General features: G+C 37.0%; 1 pseudogene; it reads left to right on the plus strand.

Moving 5' to 3' along the window:
• Positions 1-3,880: 3,880 nt before the first annotated feature.
• Positions 3,881-7,573, plus strand: LOC132037291 (protein LEAD-SENSITIVE 1-like; annotated as a pseudogene).
• The last annotated feature ends 1,366 nt before the right edge of the window (positions 7,574-8,939 follow it).

The following is an 8,939-nucleotide window of genomic DNA, read 5'->3' on the forward strand; positions in this document are numbered from 1 at the left end:
ATAGAATCTCGACTCAGCATAAACACGCGGGAGTTATGAAGGCATAAGCACTAACAATAACAAGATAGTAAGAAAATCGAAAAAGAAGAGACAACATGTAGTAATAGAAAACTAAGGATAAAAAATACAATCATAAAAAAAACAAAAATACTATTAATACAACTAGTAGAGAAAAGCAAAACGCCTAAAATACTACGATTTGACTGAAAAAAATGTATGATGTGCTGTAAAAGGCAGGTGTGTAAAATGTATTAATAAAACACATGATGACCCACTTGAATGTCATCCTGTCAACACCGCTGGCCGACTTAAGGCCAATGTGAATGGTCTTGTGGAGAAGTCTAATAAAAAATAAAAAATGGCAACAGGAAGTTGAAAGTTGTAATTTTCGGAGGTTTTACCCTTGATAAGTAAATATGGAGGTTAAAAATCTCGCAAATTGCAATTTTCAACCTTCGCAATTTTTTTTTTTTTTGGTAGTGACATGTGCTAATATACGAGAAAATGATCAAAATAGTCCTTAATGTATGAACTTAGGATTGCTTTGGTCCCTGATATATACAACTTATGGAAATGGTCCTTTAAGTATAATAAAGGCATTCACTTTAGTCTTGGGCCCTACAAACCTAACACACCCCAATAAAAATACGTAAACTTAACGAAGCCTATGTACTTTTTAACTTCCATCGGCATCAAAAGTTCTCTTTCCACCGAGAAAGATTATAACGATCGGTACATAAAGAAAAACGTGTGCCGTTTTCCTTGGAGTCTAGTTCCCGATTACGCCTGCACTCCCGAGGGACACACATTCGCTAGCCAATAAATCTTTTTGAATGATCTCTACAGTTCTCCTTATCAAAAAATACTTAGTAGCATACTAATAACTATTTGTCCATATGTTAGATTAAAGTACCAAATGCGAAACAAGGGAGGCTTGGTCGTTTACTAGAAATGAGATAGCCAAAACATTGACATATGTTATGGTTTCCTAAAGAAAGGTGCGAGCTCGAGCAAGAACGCAAAATGCTACTGCCATTTTTGGAGACCGGGAGCTTGATTCCATTATTGCTAGCTTTGTCGAGTACTTGAAGACTAATGTTTAGTCTGCGTCTTTTCCCTTCCCATGTAATGGACATCATTACTTGCATTCCTTTGATCAATGAATTGATTTGGAATTACATCATAAACTTTTACATGTCAATTTACGTTCCTTACATAAGAGAATGTGATTGATAAAAATAACTTTTAACATATGACTTCACCGTTTAAATCCAAAAGGCGGCATATACACAACTTTTAGTTCTTTGTCTAAGATATTCTAAACAACACCCAGAGAATCGCGCATGGTTTGATTAATTTAACTAAAACTACTCTTCTACGACACTAGGCTTCCTTTCTTGTCCTTCAAAAAGATATTGTGATACCGACTTTAATCCTTCATCATCTCGATAGCAAAAATCTTCAGCTGCGAGGAAAAAGAGGAGCAAAAAATTCAGCAAAATATCAAGATACGGCGCAAGAATCGACTTGGAAAAGCAACAACATTATATTACCACCATAAGAACCATTGTTGCCGACAGCGCCATCCGTCCCTTTCACAAAAAAAAAAAAAAAAAGGCGGTTGCGATGTTCATTGAACAAAAAATAGCGACCACCACCGTATGTCCTCGAAACAACCAATACTTTCTCGTCCTTCACAAAAACAAAAAGGTGTTGCACCATGTTTAGCCCAACAAAAAATAATTGCAATGCCACGCAAATATCAAAATAATCTTGGGTTGGTCCGGGGATTTGCCTCTTAACACAAGTGTACCATAAGTTATTTTTGTATTATAAAACTATATAATAGAGAGCTAAATCAAATATTACGGCAAGAAATTTACCGGTAATTTTTCGAGGAACGGTGAAGCAGGAGGCATCCAAAAAGTCATGTCTCATATACACCCACGATTTATCGACATAGTTTTTTAATTTACGAGGGTTAACGTGTTATGGCCAGGCTTGTGACAAGCTTCTGATTAACGGACATATTTTTTCTTCGTTCTTGTTCTACTTGATCCCGCTTCATCTTGTTCTCGTCTTCTCAATTTCTGATCTCTTCCCCTCTTGTTTTGTCTTATAAGTATCGGAGGCAAAGGAGGAACCTTGTTTGATTTAGGCCACAATTGTGATCCATTAATCGGAAAGATGTTTTTTTCATAAATTCTTCTATATGTGTCAACTTTATAGCACTCGTAACATAATCAAGAACATCATCTTTTTTTAGCCCAAATAGCCGATATTGCATGTTTTAAGGAATTCTCATTATAGTCCGTTTTCTACGACTACGATTTCCATTTTAGGTCAAATGCATTGTCGGCAATCGATGCTCCAAGAATCTCATAATTCCACCGATTCGATTTTATTGGAATAAATGCGAGTGCCATGATTCATTCTTGTAACCCAAGATTATTTTGATATTTAGTGTGGCATTGCAATTATTTTTTGTTGGGCTAAACATGGTGCGGACCTTTTTGTTTTTTGTGAAGGACGGAAAGTATTGGTTGTTTTGAGGACATAGGGTGGTGTTTCTATTTTTTGTTCAATGAACATAGTGCAAACGCCTTTTCTTTTTTTTTTTTTGTGAAAAGGACGGATGGTGTCCGCAACAATGGTTCTTGCGGTGGTAATATAATGTTGTTGCTTTTCAAGTCAATTGTTTATTGGTATCTTGATATTTTGTGAATTTTTTGCTCCTCTTTTTCCTCGCAGTTGAAGATTTTTGCTGTCGATGATGAAGGATTAAAGGTCGGGTATCACAATATCTTTTCAAGGACAGAAGAAAGGAAGCTAGTGTCGTAGAAGAGTAGTTTTAGTTAAATTAATCAAACCATGCGCGATTCCCTCTCTGGTGTTGTTTAGAATATCTTAGACAGCAACTAAAAGTTGTGTATATGCTGCCTTTTGGATTTAAATGGTGAAGTCATATGTTAAAAGTTATTTTTATCAATCACATTCTCTTATGTAAGGAACGTAAATTGACATGTAAAAGCTTCTACGTATGTAATTCCAAATCAATTCATTGATCAAAGGAATGCAAGTAATGATGTCCATTACATGGGAAGTGGAAAAAGAAGCAGACTAAACATTAGTCTTCAAGTACTCGACAAAGCTAGCAATATAGGAATCATGAAGCTCCTGGTCTCCAAAAATGGCAGTAGCATTTGCTGTTCTTGCTCTGAGCTCTGCACCTTCTTTAGAAACCATAACATATGTCAATGTTTTGGCTATCTCATTTCTAGTAAATGACCAAGCCTCCCTTTGTTTCAGATTTGGTACTTTAATCTAACATATGGACAAATAGTTATTAGGTATGCTACTAAGTATTTTTTGATAAGGAGAATTGTAGAGATCATTCAAAAAGATTTATTGGCTAGTGTAAGGTGTGTCCCTGGGAGTGCAGGGCAGAACTGGGAACTAGACCCATGAAAATGGCACACGTTTTTCTTTATGTTAGTACTGTTATAATCTTTCTGGTGGAAAGAGAACTTTTGATGCTGATGGAAGAAGCTGAAAAGTACATAGGCTTCTGTTAAGTTTGACAGATTTTTGTTGGGTGTGTTAGGTTTGTAGGGCCCAAGACTAAAGTGATCAGCTTTTATTATACTTAAAGGACCATTTCCATAAGTTGTATATATCAGGGACCAAAGCAATCCTAAGTTCAAACATTAAGGACTATTTTGATCATTTTCTCTATATTCTGCTTTGTGTATGTATTCCAGCTTACAGTCAAAGAAAATACTTGAATATTCTTCTTCGTTGCATTACTGCTTCTAGAATCATCAGTAAATTTTATTATACCTTTTAGATACCCCCAAAAGGTTCATTCATCTTCTTTCTTGCATTTGTCTTAAGAGAAAAAAAGAATGGTGAGGGGAGAGAGGAGAAGGAAGATGAAAAAGTTTCTGTTTAACAAGATCAAGATTGAGGAGCTCGAGATCGGAGATCACATTTACACGTGGCGACGTGGCTATCTTTACGCTCATCATGGTCTGCATTTCTAGCTCTTTCAGTTGGTTTCAAGTTCAGTTCTCTTTTGAATTTATTGTTTTCTCTTTTAGGGGTCTGACCCAAATATTACCTGCTTTTTCTTTGGTTACTTTGCCATAATGAATGATATTTGAGCTAATCATCGTCTACTTGTAGATATAATTGTCATACTCAGCATGAATCTGGAAATTAATGTTGCTCTGGAACTTGATCTAGGGTGTGTTTGGTATGACAGAAAATGTTTTCTAAGAAAATATTTTCTCCGGAAATAAAAGTAAAATAAAATATATGAAATAGAAAATTAGGAGTGGGTAGGGGTGGGATGCGTGTAAGGGGTTGGAGGTTGGGGGTGGAGTGGGAGGTCGGGGATGGGGGTTGTGAGCGTGGGGGTTCGGGGTTGCGGAGGTGGGTGGTGAGGTGAGGGGTGGTTTTGGGGTGGGGTGGTGGGTGGAGGTTGGGTTTGGGGGTGTTGTGAGGGTGGGGTTAGGGGTGGTGGGGCGTGCGGCGGTGGGTTGGAGAATGCGTTGGTATGTTTATTAATCGGGAAAATATTTTCCCTCAAATTATTATAGAAAACTTTTTCTCCTATTTTGAGGAAAACATTCTTCAAGATCTTTAGTGCAACCAATCAAGAAAAAATAAGAAAACATTTTTTAGAAGACATTTTCTGTCATACCAAACACACCCCTAGTTCTGTTGAAATATTGTCTGACGACCTACTTTTGTTGTTACAAACTTACAATCCTACATTTGTGTGGGATGGATCGTTTGCTTCCTTATATAATCTTGAACAATTCTCACATGATAAATTAGCTTTTGCGGTTGAGTTAGGTTAATGTCCTTTTCATAGTAATATTCTCTCTGTTCACTTTTACTTGTCCATTTTTTGCTTTGCACGTCTCTTAAGAATTAATAAATGAAGCATGTATTTTACCGTATTATGTGGTGCATAGTCGCAATAGACTTGGAAGATGATTTGAAAATGAGTAATTAATGTTAAGGGTAAAATAAGGAGAAAAAAATTGTCTTTCTCTTGATATACTAAAGTGGACAAATTCTCCAATTCAAAAAGAGTGTCCACTTCACCATTTGCACACCCCTTAAGAAAATAGTCTCGTAGAAAAAAAAGTAATTTGACTAAACTACCGCTAATTAAATAGGTATTGGGATTTGGTCACTTAGCACTTAATAAGAGCAAATTTGGAAAAATAAGGTTAATTCTTTCTTGATTAAATAGGTATTGGGATTTGATCACTTAGCACTTAATAAGAGACCATGCACGTGTAGTGTGCTATTGGTTTACATCCTAAACAGCATTAAGTGGCTTCATTAGCCCCTCTTTTTCTGCATGCTGTAGAATTTTCACTCCTATTTCAGCAAATTTGTTCCTGTACTACAGGAAAAAGGAACAGAATAAGATTGCACTAATCTCTTTTCTTTCGGCTATCCTTCACTTTCCTTTCTCTTCAATTTTCCCAAGTTTAATTTTGATTCTAAACATTTTCTTCGTACCAAAGTGGTTAAGTAGACAAATAATCACTGTGAGATGGTGCTGATAACCTTTCTCCTGTCCACATTTCTTCGTTTGATTGTGTCCCATTTAATTATCAACTCTTGAGATCAAAGTCTACCTACATTTACTTGAACAATGTAATGACAAAGGCAAACCCTCTTACCTTAACCAATTGTATGATTTAGAGCTAACTAATCAGTACTTCTATCATTATCTGAATTAGATCATCAAGATGAGTTTAGTCACAGAAAGAAGATGTTTGAGTGATCTTACCAATCAAAATGTTGGAAGTGATTAATCGGCTTCTTAACGGTACAACTTTGGATCTTACCAATAAAGTATATTCAGCTTCAGCATCTTGCTATATATCATTCAGGACAATAAAATGCTACCAATGATGTGCAGCTCTGTTGAGTCCCATATCAGTTGTGGCAGGGGTTATTTGGTCTTTTTATATGGTCTTGGGAAATCATCGCTGCTTGAGCTAGCTTTTGGGGTTGAGTTAGGCTCAATGTCCATTTCTTTATCAAGCTCTTATTTAGTTCCTAGCTATCAAGAATCGACTAGACCTATTTAGTCTGGATTCCGGAAGACCTGGGGCCTCCCTTCAGTTGAAAGTTATAGGAAATATAGCAATTTGGAGCTGAATGAAAAAACGATAAATAGTGAATGGTTATTTTTAAGGAAGAAGAATCATGTAACATAATCTCTTTGGGAGTATGTGTCAAATAACTAGAAAGTAGAAAGAATACAGGGCCAACCTCTTCTTCTTTTCATGCATTACATGCTATTATATATCTAGAGCTTCCGGACTTGTGGCTACATGGGATTTTGCTAATTATTGTATGTGGATGAGCAATGTCGAAGATTTAAGCAACAAAAAGCATACTCTCTCTAATAATTTAAACTTTTAGATGAAGTGATCACGCAATCAGCAAGTACATATGTGGCATGTTAATAGACATATCTTCTTTTCAACGTGATCAGGAATATATATTGGTGATGGGATAGTGATCCATTTCACCCCGGCAGCTGGTCGGGAGATAGGAACAGGAACATTCATCGATCGTGTCATCTTCAGCTCATCTCCCTCTCGTCGCTCTGAATCCGAATGTCCAAGATGTGGTGATCATCCAAGGAACGACGGCGTCATCTCTTCATGCCTGGAATGCTTCCTCTCTGGTGGTAAACTATACCGTTTTCGTTATGGTGCCTCACCGGGACTCTTTGTTGCCCAAGTTCGAGGAACGTGCACTTTTGCCCAATCTGATCCCTGCGAGGATAGTGATCCATTTCACCCCGGCAGCTGGTCGGGAGATAGGAACAGGAACATTCATCGATCGTGTCATCTTCAGCTCATCTCCCTCTCGTCGCTCTGAATCCGAATGTCCAAGATGTGGTAATCATCCAAGGGACGACGGCGTCATCTCTTCATGCCTGGAATGTTTCCTCTCTGGTGGTAAACTATACCGTTTTCGTTATGGTGCCTCACCGGGACTCTTTGTTGCCCAAGTTCGAGGAACGTGCACTTTTGCCCAATCTGATCCCTGCGAGGATGTCCTCCTCCGTGCTGAAACTCTTCTCAATAACGGTTTTGGAAACTATAACCTTTTCAAGAACAACTGTGAGGATTTCGCGATCTACTGCAAGACTGGTTATCTGTACTTCAGGACAGGTGGCATAGGGCGCAGTGGTCAGGCAGCGTCGTTCGCTGCAGCAGCTAGTGCAATAGCTTCAGCACCGGTGCGCCTCATGCCTACTACCGGTCTTGCAGCTGTTGGCTGGGGAATTTACTGTGCCAACAGGTTTTTTTCTGATATCGGAGTTCGCAGGGATGTGATGAAAATACCTGCAGATAGGCTTGTTTCACGCAATCGACTTCTAACTGTCTGATCTGAACCTGCATTACTCATCAAGATGGTTTCTTGGGACCAAATTTTTAATGTATTTTAAGCAAGACTTGTTGACATGAACTACATGTGATTTTTTTCCTCTTTATTGGCATCTATCTTGAAGAAAACTTATGTTGCATCGTTTGCTGCAGGTGTATCATTTAATTTCGTGAAAAAACTAGTTTGAGCATCAGCAATCAGTAGTATTATTTTTTTATTTTTCACCTGGTGTCAGATATCCGCTTTTGGCCCCGCTTATTCAGATTCACGTCAGGAAGTCTCATTTTGAGTGCTTTGGCACCCGAATAAACCCCATTTGTGTCGGGAAGTTTCACTTGAAGGTAAAACGCCTACCTAAGGCGATCCATATCTGGGACTCAAATCTAAGACTTCTGATTAAAAATGGAAAAATATTAAACCATTCTACCACATCCTTTGATGGTATCATTAATCAGTATTTCCTATATCTTTTGCTTTGATTTTTGTGGTTAGCTACTGTTATTTTTCTCTTTCAAAATTATGCTACAGGACGGCTGAGCAACAAACAGTAAAGTGAAGGATGGTCAGTTGGATCCGCCAATTCTGTTGCCGGGATTGAGTATCTCCTTTCCAAATGGCATAGTTGTTTGTTGTTTTACCTCTTTAATATTATAATCAAATAATTAGTACTACTTAATTGAAGAATTAATTACGAGCAAATACAATTGAAACACCAATGCTACTAAATATTAACTCATATTTTTAAATGCTACCAAAACTAACCCATATTGCATATGATATTCCCTTCGTTTCATAATAAGTGCCATTTTAGCCAAATTTATTTGTCCAATAATAAGTGTAATCTTAGGAAATCAAGACTTAAATTGACTGGTTTTTTCTAGTTCTACCCTTGGACAATAAAGTAACATCTAAATGATGATTGGAAAAGTCACATAGTAACTTGGTATTGTTGGATACTCAATTTCAAAAGGTTTACTTGTGCATGCTTGATCTAATCAAGAGGTAAAAATAATTTGTTTTTATTATATAACGGTAATTTGGTAAACTTCACATCTCATTATTGATTTTTTAAGAGAAAAGATATCATTTCCCCCCGAAACTTGGCGATCACTTTTTAAACTTATCGTAATTATTTACCCCCCTAAACAACTTAACTGAATTATTTACCCCCCCAATATGACGTGGCAAAAAAGTGTACCAATTTCTTAAAAGCGCGTGGGATGAAAAAAATAACACTAAAAGTGGTCCCAACTGTACAGATGTCATCTTCTAATTGGATGATATATTAAGATTTTCTTAATATTTTATTTTCTATTTTAAATTAACTTTTTTCCTTGTCTTTCTTAATCTTTTCCCTTTCCCGTTCTTCTAACTCCTCCTTCCCCATCCTCCCCCTATATTTGCTCTCGATCCTCATCTTCTTTTTTTAATTTTTTTTCCTTTCATTTTCTAGATAAATTGAAGAGAGCAGATACAATAAGTTAATGTTAATGCCATTGAAGAAC

This window comes from Lycium ferocissimum, chromosome 11 (assembly GCF_029784015.1).
Source record: "Lycium ferocissimum isolate CSIRO_LF1 chromosome 11, AGI_CSIRO_Lferr_CH_V1, whole genome shotgun sequence".
NCBI classification, from domain to species: domain Eukaryota; kingdom Viridiplantae; phylum Streptophyta; class Magnoliopsida; order Solanales; family Solanaceae; genus Lycium; species Lycium ferocissimum.